Source organism: Triticum aestivum, chromosome 4B (assembly GCF_018294505.1).
Source record: "Triticum aestivum cultivar Chinese Spring chromosome 4B, IWGSC CS RefSeq v2.1, whole genome shotgun sequence".
Classification (NCBI taxonomy): Eukaryota; Viridiplantae; Streptophyta; class Magnoliopsida; order Poales; family Poaceae; genus Triticum; species Triticum aestivum.
In genome coordinates, this window is record NC_057804.1 from 194161875 (window position 1) to 194184421 (window position 22547).

Below are 22547 nucleotides of genomic sequence, written 5' to 3' on the forward strand. Positions count from 1 at the left end.
AATCCTCAAATATTCCCGAAAAAATCATATTAAATTGGCATGGCATTCTAAGGACTTTTATTTTTGGGATATTTTTATATTGCACGGATAAGTCAAGAGACAGACAGAAAAATACTATTTTACTTTATTTCTACTAAATAACAGAAAATATAAAAAGAGTACAGAAGGTTGTGCTTCTAGTTTCATCCATCTCGTGATCATCAAAATGAACCCACTAACAAGGTTGATCAAGTCTTGTTAACAAACTCATTCCGAATAATCACGGAACCGGAGAAATTTCGAATAACACTAAGTTACCTCAACGGGGATATGAAAATCCCCAACAACAAGAATATCATACTTTTTCTTAACAGTAGGGACAGGAAATTCAAAACCTCCAAATATAATCGATGGAATTTTTCCAATAGAGTTGATACTATAAACTTGAGGTTGTTTTCTCAGAAAATGTACCGTTTTCTCATTGCCATTAACATGAAAAGTGACATTGCCTTTGTTGCAATCAATAACAGCCCCTGCAGTATTATGGAAAGGTCTTCCAAGAATAATAGACATACTATCATCCTCGGGGATATCAAGAATAACAAAGTCCGTTAAAATAGTAACGTTCGCAACTACAACAGGCACATCCTCACAAATACCGACAGGTATAGCAGTTGATTTATCAGCCACTTGCAAAGATATTTCTGTAGGTGTCAACTTATTCAAGTCAAGTCTATGATATAAAGAGAGAAGCATAACACTGACACCGGCTCCAAGATCACATAGAGCAGTTTTAATATAATTTCTCTTAATGAAGCATGGTATAGTAGGTACTCCTGGATCTCCAAGTTTCTTTGGTATTCCACCCTTAAAAGTATAATTAGCAAGCATGGTGGAAATTTCAGCTTCAGGTACCTTTCTTTTATTAGTAATGATATCCTTCATATACTTAGCATAAGGATTTGTTTTGAGCACATCAGTTAATCGCATACGCAAAAAGATGGGTCTAATCATTTCAGCAAAGCGCTCAAAATCCTCATCATCCTTTTTCTTGGATGGTTTTGGAGGAAAAGGCATGGGTTTCTGAACCCATGGTTCCCTTTCTTTACCATGTTTCCAAGCAATGAAGTCTCTTTTATCATAATGTTGATTCTTTGATTGTGGGTTATCAAGATCAACAGCAGGTTCAACTTCTACATCATTATCATTACTAGGTTGAGCATCAACATGAACATTATCATTAACATTATCACTAGATTCATGTTCATCACCTGATTGTGTTTCAGCATTAGAAATAGAGATATCATTTGGATTCTCAGCTGGTTTAGCAATAGGTTCACTAGAAGTTTGCAAAGTCCTATCATTTTTGTTTTTCTTCCTCTTAGAAGAACTAGGTACATCAATATTATTTCTCTGAGAATCTTGCTCGATTCTCTTAGGGTGGCCTTCAGGATACAAAGGTTCCTGAGTCATCCTACCAGTTCTAGTAGCCACTCTAACAGCATAATCATTTTTCTTACTATTCATTTCATCAAGCACTTCTTTCTGAGCTTTAAGTACTTGTTTCTACTTGAGTGGTAACCATAGAAGCATGTTTGCTAACAAGTTTAAGTTCACCTCTAATATCAGCCATATAATCACCCAAGCGCTTAATCATAAAGGTATTCTATTTTAATTGTCTACCAAAATAAGCATTAAAGTCATCTTGCTTAAACATAAAGTCATCAAACTCATCCAAGCACTGACTAGCAATTTTATTAGGAGGGACTTCAGCTTTATCATATCTATAGAGAGAATTTACCTTTACTACTGTGTCGGGATATCGGGAGGTTCTTCAGTAAATAAGTAATTGAGATCATATACTTCTTCAACAGGCGGTAAATTAACCATGTATTTCTTCAATAGGAGGTAAATTCTTACCTTTTTCTTTCATAGATTTCTTTGCCTCTTGCATATCTTCAGGACTGAGAAATAGGACACCTCTCTTCTTCGGAGTTGGTTTAGGAATAGGCTCAGTAATTGGCTCTGGAGCTGGCTCAGGAGGTGGCTTCGGAGGTGCCCAATTATTTTCATTTGTCAACATATTATTCAATAGAATTTCAGCTTCATCCGGTGTTCTTTCCCTGAAAAGAGAACCAGCACAACTATCTAGGTAATCTCTGGAAGCATCAGTTAGTCCATTATAAAAGATATCAAGTACTTCAGGTTTCTTAAGAGGATGATCAGGCAAAGCATTAAGTAACTTGAGAAGCCTCCCCAAGCTTGTGGGAGACTCTCTTCTTCAATTTGCACGAAGTTGTATATTTCCCTCAAAGCAGCTTGTTTCTTATGAGCAGGGAAATATTTAGCAGAGAAGTAATAAATCATATCCTGGGGACTTTGCACACAACCAGGATCAAGAGAATTAAACCATATCTTAGCATCACCATTTAATGAGAACGGAAATATTTTGAGTAAATAAAGGTAGCGCGATCTCTCATCAATAGTAAACAGGGCAGCTATATCATTTAACTTAGTAAGATGTGCCACAACAGTTTCAGATTCATAGCCATAGAAAGGATCAGATTCAACCAAAGTAATTATATCTGGATCAACAGAAAATTCATAATAATCCTTATCGGGAACATAGATAGGTGAAGTAGCAAAAGCAGGGTCGGGTCTCATCCTATCTCTAAGAGATTCTTTACTCCATTTAACTAGCAACCTCTTAAGTTCGTATCTATCCTGGCAAGCAAAAATAGCTGCAGAAGATTCTGCATCAAAAAGATAACCCTCAGGAATAGAAGGCATATTCTCATCATCACTATCATCATCGTATTCAGGTTCAATAATTTCTCTTTCTCTAGACCTAGCAATTTGCTCATCAAGAAATTCACCAAGGGGCACAGTAGTATCAAGCATAGAAGTAGTTTCATCATAAGTATCATGCATAGCAGAAGTGGCATCATCAATAACATGCGACATATCAGAATTCATAGCAGTAGCAGGTTTAGGTGTCGCAAGCTTACTTATAACAGAAGGTGAATCAAGTACAGAGCTAGATGGCAGTTCCTTACCTCCCCTCGTAGTTGAGGGCAAAATAGTAGTTCGATCGTCTTTCAAGTTCTTCATAGTGTCCATCAGATATAAATCCCAAGTGACTCAAAGAATAGAGCTATGCTCCCCGGCAACGGCGCCAGAAAAAGGTCTTGATAACCCACAAGTATAGGGGATCGCAACAGTTTTCGAGGGTAGAGTATTCAACCCAAATTTTTTGATTCGACACAAGGGGAGCCAAAGAATATTCTCAAGTATTAGCAGTTGAGTTGTCAATTCAACCACACCTGGAAACTTAGTATCTGCAGCAAAGCGTTTAGTAGCAAAGTAATATGATAGTGGTGGTAATGGTAACAAAAGTAAAGATAGCAAAAGTAATGTTTTTGGTATTTTGTAGTGATTGTAACAGTAGCAACGTAAAAGTAAATAAGCGAGAACCAGTATATGGAAAAGTCGTAGGCACCGGATTAGTGATGGATAATTATGCCGGATGCGGTTCGTCATGTAACAGTCATAACATAGGGTGACACAGAACTAGCTCCAGTTCATCAATGTAATGTAGGCATGTATTCCGTATATGGTCATACGTGCTTATGGAAAAGAACTTGCATGACATCTTTTGTCCTACCCTCCCGTGGCAGCGGGGTCCTATTGGAAACTATGGGATATTAAGGCCTCCTTTTAATAGAGAACCGGAATAAAGCATTAGCACATAGTGAATACATGAACACCTCAAACTATGGTCATTACAGGGAGTGGTCCCGATTATTGTCACTTCGGGGTTGCCGGATCATAAAACATAGTAGGTGGCTATAGACTTGCAAGATAGGATCAAGAACTCACATATATCCATGAAAACATAATAGGTTCAGATTTGAAATCATGGCACTCGGGCCCTAGTGACAAGCATTAAGCATAGCAAAGTCATAGCAAAATCAATCTTAGAACATAATGGATACTAGGGATCAAACCCTAACAAAACTAACTCGATTATATGATAAATCTCATCCAAGCCATCACCGTCCAGCAAGCCTACAATGGAATTACTCACGCACGGCGGTGAGCATCATGAAATTGGTGATGGAGGATGGTTGATGATGATGACAGCGACAAATCCCCCTCTCCGGAGCCCCGAACGGACTCTAGATCGGCCCTCCCGAGAGAGATTAGGGCTTGGCGGCGGCTCCGTATCGTAAAACGCGATGATTTGTTCTCTCTGATTTTTTTCTCCCCAAAATCCAATATATGGAGTTGGAGTTGGCGTCGGAGGGCCACCAGGGGGCCCACGAGGTAGGGGGGCGCGCCCGGGGGGGGCACCCCCCACCCTTGTGAGCAGGGTGTGGGCCCCCTGGTCTTCATCTTTGGTGAGGATTTTTTATTGTTTTTTCTAAGGTGTCACATGGAGTTTCAGGTCATTCCGAGAACTTTTATTTTCTGCACATAAAACAACACCATGGCAATTCTGCTGAAAACAGCGTCAGTCCGGGTTAGTTCCATTCAAATCATACAAGTTAGAGTCCAAAACAAGGGCAAAAGTGTTTGTAAAAGTAGATACGACAGAGACGTATCAAGTCTCTTTCGAGCATCAATTTTCATTCGTACGGAGCCTCTTCAGTCTTTCGACAATTGTTTCAACCGGTGAATTCTCGTTTTGTTCGAGATTCTTCATCTCTTTTTCTTCTCCAGTGGACTCAATTCAAGTTTTTTGGTTGATCATATTCTTTTCCTTGGATCAAGTGTTTTCCCTGCTCGTTCACCTCTCGCCAGTTTATCCTTCCGGAGTGCTCAAGACATCTCAGGAGATTCGTCTGTGTTTGAATTAATTCGAGGTTGTCACCTCATTCAAATATTTCAATTGTTCCGGTGCATCATCTATCTCTTCAATAATCCTTTCCAACGGTGTTATCTCTTTAGTGGGCCCTAACCCACAGGACTTTTCCCAGGATCTTACCTGACTCTTCTAATTATTCCGGAGCTATTCCCAATTCTTTTCAAAGTGTGATGTAAGATTGGATTCCGTTAGTCACATGCCTTCTCCAAGATCGCTTTCAAATTCTTTTCATTGTTGGCTGAACCTCTTCACTTTTCATTCTTACGGAGTGTCTCAACAATTTTGGTGGTGTTTCTCGTCGTCATTCTACACAATTGAAGACCGAAGAAGAGTTTCTCTTAAATCTTCTCCGCTCTACCGAAGATTTGCGGTTCTGGTTTCTTGTTATCCTCTCGAATTATTCCGTTTGTCAGATATTCTCTTCTTACCCATCCAGATTATTTCAGGAGTTGATTTCTGTTTCGTTTCACCGGAGGCCATCATTCCGGAAGAATTCTTCGTCCTCACATTCCAGCTACCGTCATCCAATTATCTCGGCGCTTCGTTCAAGTGCTCTTTAATCAGTTCGAGTTCTTCCCATTATTTTGCATCTAAATCCCCTCAAGCATATTTGTTCTTCTAATTCTTCTCGGTGATTCATTCTCTTTCATCAACCATTTTCTAATTCTTACGGTGGTTCCTTCAAATTCCTTTTCCTTCGACATCATATTAGTTCATTCGTTTTTTCCAATCCTACCAGTGGTTCATTGAAGACCTTTCTCAAGTTTTGCGCCATATACCCCTCAATCCTTTTCCAACAAGAATAAGTAGTATGCGAAATCCATTGCTTGTCATCAATTTAATTTGATGAAGGATAAGCATACAATAAATCTTATTCTATTTTCCTCAAAGTGATTAATCCCTTCCTTCGGAGTTTGTTCTTGATAATAAATTCTAGTTCCAAGTGTTTCATCATTTTCCTTTCCGGAGTTCCAAGTTATCTCGCTTATGTCGTCAAAACCTCCATCTAAATCACCGCAGAGCCTTAATCTTATTATTTTCATTATTCAATTCTATCTTATCATCCTTTTGTCACCGGAGTTCTTCATGGTGGTTCTTCATGATTTAATTCATTCCTCAAGTGTTCATCAAGATTCATGCTAGTGGAGCTCAAGTTTTATTATTCGTGCATCTCGAAGTGCAACTAATTCTTCGTATTCTTCTGAAGTGGAGTTTTGCATTCCTTTTGTTCTTCTCAGCTATTCAAGCATTCGGTTGTGGCATAACTTCACCTCAAGTTTTTGAGATGTTTTTCCAAAAGTCCACAACAAGCTTATTCTTTTGTTGTTGATTTTCCAACAACTCCGTTCAATCCTTCCTTCTAAGGATGCTATCTAATTCATTCGTGGTGGTAGTTGTTGTTCTCTTATCCGTTCTTTTCGTTCCTCTATTCTTTCGGAGGCATTGTGTTGTTTGTTTCGTCAAGTGTCATTCCAACTTGTGAAGTTCATGTCTCCATTCCTTCCATTTTCAGCCGGAGTGCTGCCCAAATTCTTTTGTTTTTATTTCCTTTTTTACCTTGTTCTAACCGGAGTGGTTTCAGAGTCTATCTTATTCAATGGGATTTTGGTTCTCGTCATGTTCGCTGTTCCTCTTTTCTACCGAGTGCTCTCGGTCTTGTTCATCTTCTCTCTTGCGTTCTTACTTCACCTATTCCTCTTTCTCTTCCGTCTCGTTCCTAAGATCTCGGGACGAGATCTTCTGTTCGTGGAGGAGAGTTGTAATGCCCCGAGACCGATGCTCTAGTTGCCTTCCTTTTATTTTAGTTGTTGTCGTGTGGTTATTGTGTTTGTTGCATTATCATAATTATTGTTGCATATTTCATTCCTATATGTTTGTTGCCATGATCATGTTGAGTGCCTTGTCATATTTGCTTCTTGCTTCATGATCATCTTTGATTACATTGCATTGTGCCTTTTTTTCATTTTGCATTTCATCATAATCACCATGTGCATTGCATTCTTCATGATGTTGTCTTGCTCTATGCATGTTGCATGTGACCAAACCCCTTGCTATGCCTCTCAAATCTACCCATGCATCAACACCTCCTTCTTCCTTATTTCCTTTCATTTTTGCTAGTGCCATTTTCTGTCCTCCATAAATGTTCATTCTTTTCCTATAAATCTTGCACATTCCCTACAGCCTATCTACCAAATTTCACCCTTTTTGAAGTGGTTTTGGTTAGGTTCAAAAATGGAGCAAGTTTGAAGTAAATTCAAACTTGATTTATTTTTCTATCGGTAAAAGTGCCCAAACCAATTTATTCAAATAGTGCATATTTCAAGGAGCATGAGGATGTTCTCATATCTCTCTCAACCCTCGCATATATTCCAGTGCTTTTCGGTCTTTATTTTTTCTGTCTGAAGAAAAAATAAAAGAAAGAAGAAGCAGTAGCAGCCCGGCGTAGCAGCCCACCTGCCAATTACCTGTTTGATTTTAGCCCACTAAGCCCATCAGAGGCGATCCTCCTGTTCTTCTCCCACCTCCTGTACGGCAGGCCATCAGGAGGCTCCACGTCGGCAGCCGGCTTGATTTGACGGCCAGGACAGCCTCCCGACCTCCTATAAATCATCCCCCGGTGCCCTGGTCTTCATCCTCCCTCCATTTCACCCTTCCCTTCCTCCTGCCGCCGCCAGGTAAGGCACCAAGCTTCACGCCGACGCCATGGCCAAGAAAAGGCCGAGCTCCTCCCCGACTTGACCAGCTCGGCCCGTCCTACTTCTTCCGCGGGGAGCAACGCCCGCATCTCCATCTTCTTCCTCAACCTTGCAAGCGTCCATTCGAGCCCGGATCGACCTCCTCCTTGACGTCTTCTTCCCTTGCTTCCTCTGCTTCATGTACCCCGAGCACCGTCGCCACGATCAGCACGTCCTCCCACCGGCCACGGCCACCCTCGACCTTGTACAACTCCAGTAGCACCCCCACGGTGATGATCCGCTCCTCTTAGCCCTCCTCTCTCGTGCGTTTTGTTCCGGTAGACGTTGTCCAGACAAGCAGGAACTCACGGTCGCCATGAGCGCCATGGCATGAGTTCGAGTTCGTCTTTGTGCCACTGCTTCTTCTCGCCGATCCCACACACCGCCGTCTGCACAAACACACAGCCTTCGTGCTCGCGTCCTTGCCAGTTTCCCCGCCTCGCCATGTTTTTCTTCCCTGCCACTGCGCGCGTCCGCATGCCTGAGCCGAGCAACACTCGAGCTGGAGCCCCCCGCATCCCTCCGCTTGAGCGCGCCAAATCCCCCTACCAAACACGCATGCCCACCACTGCTCAGCCGCCGTCGCGTTTGCTCGCCAGCAACCATGGCCGAAGCGAGGCTCGGCCTTGCGCCAGCCCCGCCTTGCGCATCCAAGCCCGCACCCTCGCGTGCTCGCACACACGCATCACAACCCATCGCCCTGTATGCTCCATCCAGGGAGCAGCAGCTCCGTGTAGCTCCTTGACATGGCGGGCCCTTGCTTCCTGAGCACGTCGGAAGGCAAGCCCGGAGAGGTGGCTCTGCCTCCTCTGCTTCTTTGCACGCATGTGCGTCCTCTGCACACGTGCTGCCCCTTCGTTGTCACACCTCCACGCACATGCATATGCACGCCCGCATGCCCGTAGCGCCCGCTTGCCTCACCCAGTGCCTGCACGCACATCTCCGAGGCGACCATGCCATGGCCGAGAGCATCGATCTCACGCGCATCCCTCCCTAGCGAGCCCAAGTACATGTGCGCCCCATAGCTGCTACCCTCACCGTCTTCCGCACCCCCGCCGGCCCTTTGCAGCCGCGGTTTCTGCTGTTGTGCCCGTCTGCGTCGCCGACACCATCGTGAGCATCCACGGCTCCAAGCTCGGGCATTTCTGTAGCTATTCAAGTTTTTCTAGTAGCCCATTGGTTTCAGCAACGCAGTGGTCAGAGCACAACGCAAGCACATGAGGTCTTGGGATCAAATCCCAGGGTGCCCTCAATTCTTTTGCCCCTCCTTTTCTCTGCTTCTTTTAGTTTTGCACACACTCAGCCGCTGGGTCAAATCTCCTCCTAGGCCGCTACATTGTGTTGCATTCGGCTCGCGTAGTTTTTTTTCCTTCTCTGTAGGTTTAGTACTTTTCTCAAGCGCATGCATAATTACATGACTGCCACTGTTTTGCATTGTTAATAACTAAATGTGCATTCATCCAAATTAAACAAACTATATATTTAAAATGCTTAGAATCTCATGTAGTTTCACAATATTCAACTTTCATCTATGTTAAAGATGTTTAAAATTATTGTTTGCATTAATTTGCATGTTTGACATGTTAAAATGGTTTATTTCATAACTAAATAACCGTAGCTCCGAATTTAATAAACTTTATATGTAAATGGGGTAGAAAAATGCATAGATTAACATGATGCACTTTCTTTGCATGCTTAACAATTTTAAAATTGTGTATAGGGCAGAACAGTACCAAAATCGAAATATGCATATGAGGATTTCCCAGAATTATTGTTTGTTGTTCCGGCCTCATTTAAACTTGCCTAAATAGGTAGTTTTATTGTGTTGCACATCCTGCCATGTTAACAACATTTAATATTGTTGGATAGCATAAATGGGAGTGAATTAAATAATTGGATGTGGTGTTTTGTCAATATGGCAACTCGTTGCATATTGAGCTCCACTTAATTTGTAGTATTTTTGTTGCACTTTGCCATGCCATGACTCTTTAAACCGGACATGCATCATGTTTGTTCGTGCATCATGTCATGTTTATGCTTGTGTGTTTACTATGTTGTTTGTTCTTTCCGGTTGTGCTTCTTCTCCGTAGTTCTTGTTTTGTTGCGATCGTGAGGATTCGTTCGACTACGCTTGGTTCATCTACGCCCGTTCATCTTCTTCATGGACCCAGTCTTCTTCCTAGCGGGATTTCAGCCAAGATGACCGTTACCCTGGATCTCATTACTATCATTGCTATGCTAGTTATTTTGATGCTATCGCTATGTCGCGCTTCCTACCACTTGTTTATCAAGCCTCCCAAATTGCCATGTCAGCCTCTAACCTTTTTCACCATTCCTAGCAAACCGTTGCTTGGCTATGTTATCGCTTTTGCTCAGCCCCTCTTATAGCGTTGTTAGTTGCAGGTGAAGTTGAAGATTGCTCCATGATGGACAGGATTATGTTGGGATATCACAATATCTCTTATTTAATTAATGCACCTATATACTTGGTAAAGGGTGGAAGGCTCGGCCTTATGCATGGTATTTTGTTCCACTCTTGCCGCCCTAGTTTCCGTCATACCGGTGTTATGTTCCTTGATTTTGCGTTCCTTACGCGGTTGGGTGATTTATGGGACTGATGACCCGCAAATATACGGGATAGTTGTAGCCTCTTTCGATAAGTAAGAGTGTCGAACCCAACGAGGAGCTAAAGGTAGAACAAATACTCTCTCAAGTCCTATATGCCACTGATACGACTCTACGCACGCTTGACGTTCGCTTTACCTAGAACAAGTATGAAACTAAAAGTACTTTGTAGGTGTGATAGGATAGGTTTGCAAGATAATAAATAGCATGTAAACATAAACTAGGGGTTGTTTAGATAAAGATGCAATAAAGTAAATATAGCGAGTGTGAAAAAGTGGTGGTAAGAGTTGTGAAATTGTCCCTAAGCAATTGACTATGTTACTAGACCGGTAATCACTATTGCAATTCTATTTGAGGGAGGGGCATAAGCTAACATACTTTCTCTACTTGGATCATATGCACTTATGATTGGGACTCTAGCAAGCATCCGCAACTACTAAAGATTCATTAAGGTAAAACCCAACCATAGCATTAAAGTATCAAGTCCCTTTTATCCCATACGCAACAATCTACTTACTCGGGTTTGTGTTTCAGTCACTCACGCAACCCACTATAAGCGAATCATGAACGCGTTGCAACACCCTACAGCGGGAATCCCTCACGCTTGCGCGACACGGAGGGCACCATAGGACAGCACCAATAATAAAACATGCAACTCAAACCAATCATAGCAATTCATCAATCATCGGTAGGACAACGAAAATCTACTCAGACATCATAGGATGGCAACACATCATTGGACAATAATATGAAGCATAAAACACCATGTTCAAGTAGAGGGTACAGCGGGTTGCGGGAGAGTGGACCGCTGGATATAGAAGGGGGAAGGTGATGGAGATGTTGGTGAAGATGACGGCGGTGTTGGTGAAGATCGCGGTGATGATGATGGCCCCCGTCGGCGTTCCGGCGCCACCGGAAGCAAGGGGAGATGGCCCCCCTTCTTCTTCTTCTTCCTTGACCTTCTCCCTAGATGGGAGAAGGGTTTCCCCTCTGGTCCTTGGCTCCCATGGCGTGGGAGGGGCAAAAGCCCCTCCGAGATTGGATCTATCTCTCTGTTTCTACGTTCTCAAATTCTACCCCTTCACCGTTTTTTAAATATCCGGAGATCCGTAACTCCGATTGGGGTGAATCTTTCGCCCAGATCTTTCTCATAAAATTAGCTTTCTTGCGGCCAAAAAAGGGCATCAACCGCCTTACGGGTGGCCCACGAGAGTGGGGGCCGCGCCCTCTTTAAGTGGGCGTGGGCCCCTATCTCGTGGCCACCTCGGGCGTCGTCTCACGTTGATTCTTCCTCCCAAAAATCACAAATATTCCAAAATAATTCTCCGTCCGTTTTTATCCCGTTTGGACTTTGTTTGATATTGGGTTTCTGCGAAACAAAAAACATGCAACAGATAGGAACTGGCACTGGGCACTGGATCAATATGTTAGTCCCAAAAAATAGTATAAAATGTTGCCAAAAGTATATAAAAGTTGTAGAATATTGGCATGGAACAATAAAAAATTATAGATACGACGGAGACGTATCAGCATCCCCAAGCTTAATTCCTACTCGTCCTCGAGTAGGTAAATGATAAAAAAGATAATTTTTGATGTGGAATGCTACCTAGCATAATCTTGATCATATGTCTAATCATGGCATGAATATTAAGACACGAGTGATTCAAAGCAATAGTCTATCATTTGATATAAAAACAATAATACTTTGAGCGTATCAATAAAGCAATCATGTCTTTTCAAAACAACAAGGCCAAAGCAAGCTTATCCCTACAAAATCATACAGTTTGGACATGCTTCATTTTCGTCACACAAAATGCCCCCATCATGCACAACCCCGATGACAAGCCGAGCAATTGGTTCATACTTTTTAACGCGCTTTAGCTTTTTCAACCCTCACGCAATACATGAGCGCAAGTCATGGATATAGCACTATAGGTGGTATAGAATATAATGATGGAGGTTATGTGGAGAAGACAAAAAAGGAGAAAGTCTCACATCGACGCGGCTAATCAACGGGCTATGGAAATGCCCATCAATTGATGTCAATGCGAGGAGTAGGGATTGTCATACAACGGATGCACTAAGAGCTATAAGTGTATGAAAGCTCAACAAAAGAAACTAAGTGGGTGTGCATCCAACTTGCTTGCTCATGAAGACCTAGGGCATTTGAGGAAGCCCATCGTTGGAATATACAAGCCAAGTTCTATAATGAAAATTCCCACTAGTATATGAAAGTGACAACATAGGAGACAATCTATATGAAGAACATGGTGCTACTTTGAAGCACAAGATATGAGACTCACTTCATGAAGAACATGGTGCTGCTTTGAAGCACAAGTGTGGAAAAAGAGATAGTAACATTGCCCATTTTTATTTATTTTTTTATTTTTTTATTTTTTTTCTTTTTTTCTTTTTCTTTTTTTTCTTTGGCATTTCTTTTTTTTTTTGCCTTTAGGGGGGGCAGTGCTCTAATAATGATGATCATCACACTTTTATTTAAACTTGATATTACAACAAAGATATAACTCTATATGAATGCTTCCGGCGGTGTACTGAGATGTGCAATGATCTAGCGTAGCAATGACATCAAAAAAAACGGACAAGCCATGAAAACATCATGCTAGCTATCTTACGATCATGCAAAGCAATATGACAATGAATGCTCAAGTCATGTATACTAGATAGAAAGTGCGGTTTGTCGCACCCGACAGCGGTGTTGTCGGGTACACTCATATCCAATCCCAATAATGTAGTCAATGGGAAAACTAATTTTCTGTTAAAAAAACCAATCACTCCGTCCAAAAGCAAGACATCACCGAATTTAGCACGATCATGAGAATATAGAAGCTAATAAGAGAACAAATGCTCATATTGCCTACGACAATAAGTTCAATGCAAAAGAACCACGCATGCAATCTGTCTCGGCACTAACCATGCATTTGATATTTCACATAATATGACATAGATCAAAAGCGCTAATTAGGAGCATTGAAATTGCATAATTAATTATTAAAATAGCCATGCGACTTGAAAGGAGCACATATGTCAGACTGACAACTTAACAAAGTGTATGAGAGATTTAAATTAATGGTGGTCTCACTTGTTCATAAGATAACTGAAACACACACCACAAATTTCATCCTATATTATTGGTAGACCTTAAATTCAACTCTAAACCCCTCGACATTCCTCCCTGAGAATTTGGTAGGAAAACCCGGCCAATTCGCCACAACAAATAGTCAAATATAATCTAAGGATAATAAACCATAAAAACACAAGCATCTTCTCAGTTTTCTCATTCCCTCTTCTTGCACAAGGCTTGAGCATCCACAACTTCCTCAGTTCCTCTCCAACCCACCTTTGTAACTACTATTCCTGCAGGTTGATTACATTGGTGTAATTAACATTAATAAATAAAAATATACTTAAATTGATAGTTTAATTGAAAATTCTACCAAGGACGAATACCTTTCATGGCTGTGGTACCCACTTCAGCTTTGTATACAACTGTGCGGGAGGCCATTTATAGCAAAACAAGTTCAATTTTGAACCTGTTGGAACAATAGATCTATTGATTGTAAGCCATTTTTTTATGCAGATGAGATAGACCAACATCTATATCATTTACAGCTATTTATAAACAAAATAGTTGTAAGGCATGTTTACAGCTCAAAACTCATGAATTTTGCTCTCTATGATTTGGCAAAAAACTCAACATTTTAACTTACTTGAGCATGGATCAAGTATCTAAAAGCTAAAACTATTTATTTTTCAAGGCAAGTATCTAAAAATGTGGCTCAGGCGAAGAAATAATCCATGCAAACTAAAGGAAAATAAAGGTCATATTATGAAAGTGGTACACAACACAAGACAAAGATTATATAATAAGCATGGAAGATTTTTCTGGTAGCAAGGGTAGAGGAGAATATCATACTTATTTGATTAAGCTTTAGAGAGGGAGTGGACCATAAATTATTCAATCAGAAATCATCAAATATATCAAATACAGTTTGGAGGCTTGCCTCGTTCTTATTTGAACAAACTGAAAAGCCAATCCGACGGTCGAGAGTGCCTGAGCGCTGAGAGGGCTCCATTCTCCCCTAGGTTCTTGTTTCTTGATGAGTAGTAATACTAATCCACGTGGAAGCAAGCCATAAAGGCACACCTCCCAAGCTATGACCAATTTAAGTCCGGTTTGACTTGATGTGTGCTTACGCAACGCTACCAGCTCCAAATCTGCTATACCTGTTAGCAGATAAATCATCAGGTGACATTATTTCAGTTAATTATTTTGTATGGATTGTTTGTCCAGAATATATCTGTTTTGCTGGTGTGCCTTGTTTTCTGCACGCAGATTACTGCAGCCGACATCTCTTGATGATCTGATAAATTTATTAGCAACATTTGTAGACAGTGGCAAGCCCCTCAAATATATAAACATTTGTGCAGCAAACAGTATAACCAAAAATCTGTCAGCAAATTCACAGATGTAAACTACTACCTCCATTCCAAAATATAAAACGTTTCGGTAGGCTAAAATGGCCTACCAAAACGGGATCTCCTATGCGCCGCTCGTTGCGGCAAATTGCCGAGCAAACGCACAGGGGCGACTCCAGCTGGGCCGGTCCATTAGCGAAACACAGTAAAAAATACAAAAAAGACTAAAACTGCTGGAGGAGGTAGGAATCGAACCTGGCACCTCCTGTGACTTACGCACGACCCTAGCCAATGGGCTACATAAGTTTACTTGTTTTACTATGGCGAGCGCAGCTAGAGGTAATGCGGATGCGAACATTATTTTGAGAAAAGTATTTTTTAATGCGAACACTTTCCAAATTTGAGAAGAAAAACTAAAAAAATATAATCAGAATTTACTGCACCAACACGAGTTTTAAAAAAATTCGATCAACACAAAAAAGTTTTTCGAAAATCTGAACAAGTATTTAATAGTGATTTTTGCAAAAACATGAATATTTTTGAAAGGAGAACAAATTTTGAATTGTGAACAAAAAAAATTTGTAAACATGATTTTTTTTGGTAAACATGAACATTTTTAAAATTATCGAACAAAATTTAGAAATGGGAACGAGTTTTAAAATAACAAGCAAATTTTGAATTTTTCGAACAAATTGTAAAATGGAGAACAATTTTGAAAATCCCAAACAAATTTGAAATGTGAACAATTTTTTAATAAGTGAACAAAAAATTTAAAAACAAGAACATTTTTCTGAAATTTTTGAACAATTTTTGAATACAGGCATTTTTTGAAATCCATGTCATTATTTTCAAATTTCTTAAAAAATGGAAAAAGGTAATTCGAACATTTTTTGAAAAAACAAGAACATTTTCTGAAAATTCGGAACAAAAATTTTGAAACCCGAAACATTTTTTGAGTTTATGAACAAATTTTGTAAAATGGGAACATTTTTTGAATTTATGAACAAAATCTGAAAAACAGGAACATTTTTTGGAATTCGGATTTTTGTTGAAATAAACTTGAAAAGGAAAAAAAGATAAAAGAAAAGAAAACAGAAAAAAGGAAACAGAAAAAAAGAAACAGAAAAAAGAAAAGAAAAAAGAAAAAGAAGATAAATAGAAAAAGAAAAACGAAAAAGAAACTGAAAAAGAAAAAGACGGTTCAGGAATCTTCTAGAAGGTTCCCAAAACCGGAAAAAACCGGCTGGAAACATCATAGAAGGTTCCCAAAGCCGAGTCTGCTTTAACGCTAAATGGGCCGGCCCACTCGTTCGCTCGCTCGCACCTCCCTATGCGAAGCTTTGACAGCTTGTCGCAACGAGCGGCAAGTAGGATTTTCCGACTCTTTGCCCCCCAAAGCGTGGGGTGACAGGCCTGTGCCACCAGGCCCGGCGATACAGGTGCTCGAGCGTCTCCTTTTAAGCATGTCGCCAACAATCACAATTACCCGTGTGGGACTAAAAATTGGGAACTCCTATTGGACGCCTTCTGCATCAAAATGTCGTCGCCACGCATAGGGGCGCAGCCTGACTGGGCCAGCCCATCGCAGTGTACCGGTGGAAAGAAAAGGAAGCAAAAAAGGGTCGCCACGCACAAGGGCGCAGCCTAACTAGGCCGGCCCATCGCAGTGTACCGGTGGAAAGAAAAGGAAGCAAAAAAGGGAAGGGAGACGCCACTCGAACCTGCGACCTACAGATTCGAAGTGCATGCTCCCAGCCAGTCCAACTGAGTAGTATTGCTTGTATAAATCCAACGCACACTTATAATAACTTAGCACAACCGTACAACCGAACTTCTCTACTGTATCGAACCAGAATTACACACTGTAGTGAACATCTTAAAACAAATTCTAGATTTTTTTTGAAAGTGTATATTTTGAAAAAGTGCAACCATTTTTTTCATTTCTGAACATATTTTGCACATAGGAACATATTTTGTACAAAATGTGTATATTTTTTGTACACAGTGTTCCAAATATTGAGAACAAATTTTGAAACTGAGAACAAATTTGGAAGAACAAACAATTTTTTAAAGCACAAACATGTTTTGAATCTTCAAAACAAATTTAGAAATGGAGAACAAATTTGGAAGCGCGAACAATTTTTAAAGCACGAACATTTTTTGAATCTCGAGAACAAAATTTGAGAACTCCTGAACAAATTCGGAAGCACGAACAATTTTTTAAAGCACAAACATTTTTTGAATCTTGAGGACAAATTTTGAAATAGAGAACAAATTTGGAAGCGTGAACAATTTTTTAAAGCACAAACATTTTTTTGAATCTTGAGAACAAATTTTGAAATAGAGAACAATTTTGAAAATTCCAAACAAATTTGGAAGCACGAACATTTTATGAAATCCAGTATATTTTCTGCATTTCGAAAGTTTTGAACTTTTTTGTGTAATGGGAACAAATTTTGGATTTGGAGAACATTTTTCGAATAACTGAAAATTTTATCAAAATACGAACAAAATTTGAATATTTTGAATTTATTTTGAAAAAAGAGAACAAAAAGGAAATGAAAAAGCAAGAAAACAAACAAAAAAATCAGGAACATTTTTCAAAATTGTGAACAAAAATTTGAAAATCTGAAGACTATTTCGGAAATATGAACAAAGTTTGATAAAAAGAACATTTTGGAAAATTCTGAACCATATTTTAACTTTTTGAAAAGGTTACAAAGAAAAATGAAAAATATTAAAAAATAAAAAAATAAAGAAAACGTGAAAAAATAAGAACAGAATAAGACTGTGAAGAAAAACTAGAAATAACCAGTAGAAGGAACAAAAGTTTTTTGGAATTACCGCAAACTGGTTTTATGTTTCGCTTTTAGTTTCTTTAGGTTTGGCACTGTTTTTCTAACACATCCAGGTGCTAGGCGCGGTGGCTACCGCGGTCTGTGCGTATACAAGAGGTCGTTGGTTCGATCCCAGGAGCGACAATTTTTGCCGTTTTTAATCTCGCGAAGCGAAACCACTCGAATGGGCCTGGCCCAGGTAAGCTGCGCCCCTGTGCGAAGCGGCGACTAGTTGCCGCAGTTAGCGGCAAATAGGGAATTCCTACCAAAACATCTTATATATTGAAACGGAGGTAGAGTAAGGTACTAACAAAGCAAACCGATATTTTCAGTGCTTGACATTAAAAGCTCCACCATGGAACTGGTAAGTGAAGACCACTAAATAGGAATCCAAGTTACACAAATAAAAGACACATTGCGATTTACATTTCAAAGTTCAAAATAACTTTGCTGCAACGTGGCTCTGGTTAGTGAAACCATCATCATCATCGAAGAAAACATTTTCTCTTGTATGCATCACAAAAACGGAGTCACAACGAACATGTAACAGTCGCACTCACCTAAGATGAAGTGCAGCATATGCATACATATGCTCCATTCAAATACTTCAATGGCTCCAATCCTGCACATACCAGGGTGAAAATGTCAAAGTCAGCTTACCGCATCACCAATAAGAAACAAACAAAGATTTTGTTCCCAAGAACATGAGTGAAAAAATGTCCCTAATTCAAGTGATATTAGAATATCTTGAGTAATTAAAATATCGGCAATAAAGAGGAAGAAAGAGCAGATCATCACTCTCAAAATTCCATGGGCACTTAACATCAAACACTGACATGGTTAGTTGGTTACCATTCACTGATTTGAAAGAAACCCATCCCAAGCAGATGGTTAGCATCCCATGTCCTGGATCTGCCCCCCATAGCTCGTCCCTTAGATATGACTGGATGCTGACGTTTACACGATGGTTCTTCTCCTAAATTAGCAACATGTGATCATCTATTTAACGAATGATTCAGTTAAACAATAAGCGAGCGCGGAAAGGGTACATCAAACACTGACATGGTTAGTTGGTTACCATTCATGATTCTTTTTAACAGAACTGAATCTCCAAGAAGTCGTAACCAAGAATAACTGGTAGTGGTTTTTTCTTGAACAATACAGCAACACCAGAAAAATAAAAAAGGACCCCGTCTACCATTTCAACAGAAACAGAGCTGTGGGACACCAGCAACAGAGCTAATTAGAAACTTGATCATGCCTCCCAGCCTGTCGTGTCTCTACAGCAGCTGAACCTGAGGAAAGACAGGTCTTACTTAGATGAAGGAAACCGAGTTCTAAGTGTATAAACCGCGATGATTCATTCATTGCAGAGAAATAGTAGTTTCTAACATATTGTATTGCCAACTAAACTCTCACAAGTAAGACAACTCATCGGCAAGCTAAATGTCAAAGATCACAAGAAGTATTACTTCCGTCCCAAATTACTTGTCTTAGGTTTGTTTGGATACATCCAAATGTAGACAAATCTAAGATAGTAATTCAGGATGGAGGGAGTACTTGTGAACTGTATCTTGCAAGTTCAGACCCTTGCTTGAAGCCAGACAAAAAGAAAACAGAATGGCCATAGCAAGAACAAACTTCCAGTGACAACACATAATGATAATTACCGATTGGTTAACACCACACGCATGGACAGGGTGCCACGAAATCAAACAGCATAATAGATAGGTGATAGTGCTCTTTCTGGGCCATCCATTAAAAATGTAAAAATAGTGAATAGCAGCATGCACTTGTAAGTGAATCTAAACCACCATAAAAACACACTCCAATGTAGGAAGAAACAACCAACACAATATTGTAAGAGTTCAGAGGGAGGATTAAAATGGTAGCTGCTAATTGGATAAGAACACTCTACTTACAACATTTCACATAGAAAAAATAGATTAGGGATGTGTTGTTGTCTACGCAATAAAAAAAGGACCTTGCAAAAGTTTGGTAGTAAACATGCAAGCAAAATAATGTATGCAAGAAAAGAGACGGACCTAAGCAGCAAAGCAATATCCTTTGCAACCAATCATTTCCATGCTTTTTATTTTAAATTTGTTGGCGATGATCGAATACTAACAGAAATTCCTCACAGAGATACTACAATAGTAATCTTAAAGCAGTTTCTACCAAATAAATTCTAAACCTCAGCTAGCAACATATTTGTGAAGCACAACTGAAAGCTCGTTTAGAAAAAATAAATGCCTAGAAGAATCAACTCGTAGGTCTGCAATTCAAATTTGCTACACATGACCGTTTGCAAGTAAGTAGCTCAAAATTCAATTGTATCAAGACGTACGTACAGGAGTTTTTGTCCCAAAAAACTCCATCGCTTACAATACACATAGGAGTGGAGAGGCCATCCATTACAAGGTTCGGTGGCGACACTTGCTCCAGAGGGTGCGCCGTGGCCGGCGTGGACTCGTCGAGAAAGCGATCAAAGTCAAAGTGCCACGGACATTTCTGATTGCCACAACAAATGCATATAAGAAAATCTACATGTAGAAAGAAAGAGAAGTGTCGCTAGTAAATTAAGTTGCCTGAAAATGGCACTCCTTACCTTTTTTCAGCTCTGATAAGAGCAAGCAACTTGTTGTGATCATCTGAAACAAGCATCATACGCCCCACCGACATGGCCATCTTTCTGTACTGGCACACCTCGGCGAGATGCCTCTTGTAGAGTCTGCATGGCCGCATGCTTTTGCTTCTTTGCTTTCAGACCTTGCCAAGGAAAGCTCAAAAGAAAACAATGTTACATCTGATTCATTAATATATCTTATGTGGCACACAATAAGAATCCAGAAAATAAACCAACAAACCCTGTAGGAAGTGCATAATAACATATCCAAGAGATTCCAAGTCATCTCATTGACTTGGTTCTCCTTCGGAGAAGTATTTATGCTGACCTGCTGTGTTTTTTATGGAAGGATATCGATAATTTGAAGAAGAACTAAGGAAACAGTCATGTATGTTATTGTTAGAGAAGTGCAATTGCAAGTGAAGGTACTACACACTCAAATACAGGTTTGTAAGAAATAAGAACCTCTACCAGGTCGTTGGTAACTTTCACGTTGCCATGAATCATAAAACAAAATCAAAAGTATCAATACTCAATAATATAGTCAGTTTGAAAATGGAAAAGGACATATTTAAATTCAAACATGACCGAGCATTACACTCAATCTTTTGCTGGTGTTGAAGGTAGAGAGAAATTAAACAAAATCCTTGGAGTTCAATCCATCAACCATGCATGGCAACCTCTTCGAGAAAGAACAGAAATAACAGATAAAACCAGCCTGATGTTTATAATTGACCAGCGTTGAGGAGCAAGCGGTTGGGGTGGCTTTCTTCTCTATGCGAGGACGACGGTGTCGTGAACCTAAAGATCTAATGATCTGTGAAGATATAATTCGACCCTACAAGCATAATGAGAACATGAGTTAGCTCCGAAGCATTGTAATTTTGTAAGCAATCCCTAGGAATCCAACAAAACAAATGAGAAAATCCAAAAATTCTAGTTACCTCATTGTACTGTCCTGCCCTGTCACCCTTGCAATATGAATTGTACTAATGCATTGGGAGATTATCTATAGAGGCAATCTCTGACTGAACTAAGCCAATGATGTGAGATGAATTAATTGTGTGGCAGATGTGAAGTTGTTTTCTATTCCTTCTACAAGAAACAAGACTGTCAATAAAATAAATAAATTCAGAGAGAGATTAGGAGCGGAGGGGAACAGGGATTGGGGAAGCTTACCTTGCCATCAGCCACTGGTCTGATGCACGTATTGCCTGCCAAACTCTGCATGTGATCGTCCATCCCGGCTGCCGCACACATGCTGCACCAGGCGGCGTGATGGGGAAAAACCAGGTTGTGGCAGCACTGACATGTGGATCACGGATTGAACGCCCAGCCGCCATCAATCTCGACCCGGGCGACCTCGGCCAGCACCTCAAGGCGTCCAGGGAAGGGGGGAGGCGAGTGGCGGCTGGGAAGGGGGGTGAGCGAGCACGGGAAGACGCAGGAGGAGGCACGAATGAGTGGCGGCAATGACAGCACGCTCCGCCTAGACTCCTCCCGTCGATGGCGACGGTGGGCACTGCCGGGAACAACAGCGTGGGCTACGACACGCTCCGCCTGACCTCCTCCCGTCGATGGCGCGACGGCGCGCTTTGCCGGGAACAGCAGCGTGGGCATCCTCTCCCCCCGAGGCGTGACGCTCGAGCTCGACGGGGATGCGGCGGCGTGAGCTCGACGAGGATGCGGCGGTGCGAGCTCCACGGGGATGCTGCGGCGCGAGCTCCACGGGGATGCGGTGACGCAAGATCGAAGGGGATGCGGCGGCGCGAGCGGCATGAGGGGCGGGAGGAAGTGAGAGGGAGTCGGGGGAGAGTGGGAAAAGAGAGAGGCAGCTAGGGTTTCACCACGGGGGTGCTGGCTTTTATACCTCAGTGTGTGAAAAGACGAGTATGCCCTCCGTTCCTAAATATAAGTCTTTTTAGAGATTTCACTAGATGGACTACATACGGAGCAAAATGAGTGAATCTAAACTTAAAATGCATCTATATACATCCGTATGCGGTTTACAGTAAAATCTCTATAAAGACTTACATTTAGGAACGGAGGGAGTAGAAATTACCGACGGTGGCAGTGTCTTACCCGATCCGACGTCCAGAAACGCTCCATCTCGATCGGATGGCCCGGATCGCTCCATCTCGCGATCCAACGGCCAGGACGAGTCAGGGAGCTCGATCGGACGGTCCACAATCCAAACGAACGGGAGAGCTCCATTTTGCTTCGGACTCTAATAAGAGGATGATGATGATGAAAGTTTCATGGCAATATATCTCGGAATGGCTATGGAAATACCATGATAGATAGGTATGGTGGCTGTTTTGAGGAAGATATAATGAGGCTTATGTGTGATAAAGTGTATCATATCACGGGGTTTGGATGCACCGGCGAAGTTTGCACCAACTCTCAAGGTGAGAAAGGACAATGCATGGTACCAAAGAGGC

The 22547-nt window shown here is 41.0% G+C and overlaps 2 long non-coding RNA genes across 4 annotated transcripts; both read right to left on the reverse strand.

The window, feature by feature from the left end:
* Nucleotides 1–13264: 13264 nt before the first annotated feature.
* LOC123091778 (uncharacterized) lies at nucleotides 13265–13763 on the reverse strand. Its single transcript, XR_006443483.1, has 2 exons — nucleotides 13675–13763; nucleotides 13265–13581 (listed from the first exon to the last, which is right to left on the reverse strand). It is a non-coding gene; the product is annotated as an uncharacterized lncRNA (long non-coding RNA).
* A 466-nt stretch (nucleotides 13764–14229) lies between these two features.
* Nucleotides 14230–21937, reverse strand: LOC123091777 (uncharacterized). 3 transcript variants are annotated; one of them, XR_006443480.1, is made up of 8 exons: nucleotides 21286–21937; nucleotides 21051–21201; nucleotides 20089–20944; nucleotides 19832–19991; nucleotides 18559–18775; nucleotides 18333–18456; nucleotides 18041–18102; nucleotides 14230–14451 (listed from the first exon to the last, which is right to left on the reverse strand). It is a non-coding gene; the product is annotated as an uncharacterized lncRNA (long non-coding RNA). The 3 variants fall into 3 exon arrangements; XR_006443481.1 differs by having other exon boundaries at nucleotides 14230–14588; XR_006443482.1 differs by lacking the exon at nucleotides 14230–14451 and having other exon boundaries at nucleotides 17788–18102; nucleotides 19866–19991.
* Between the last annotated feature and the right edge of the window lie 610 nt (nucleotides 21938–22547).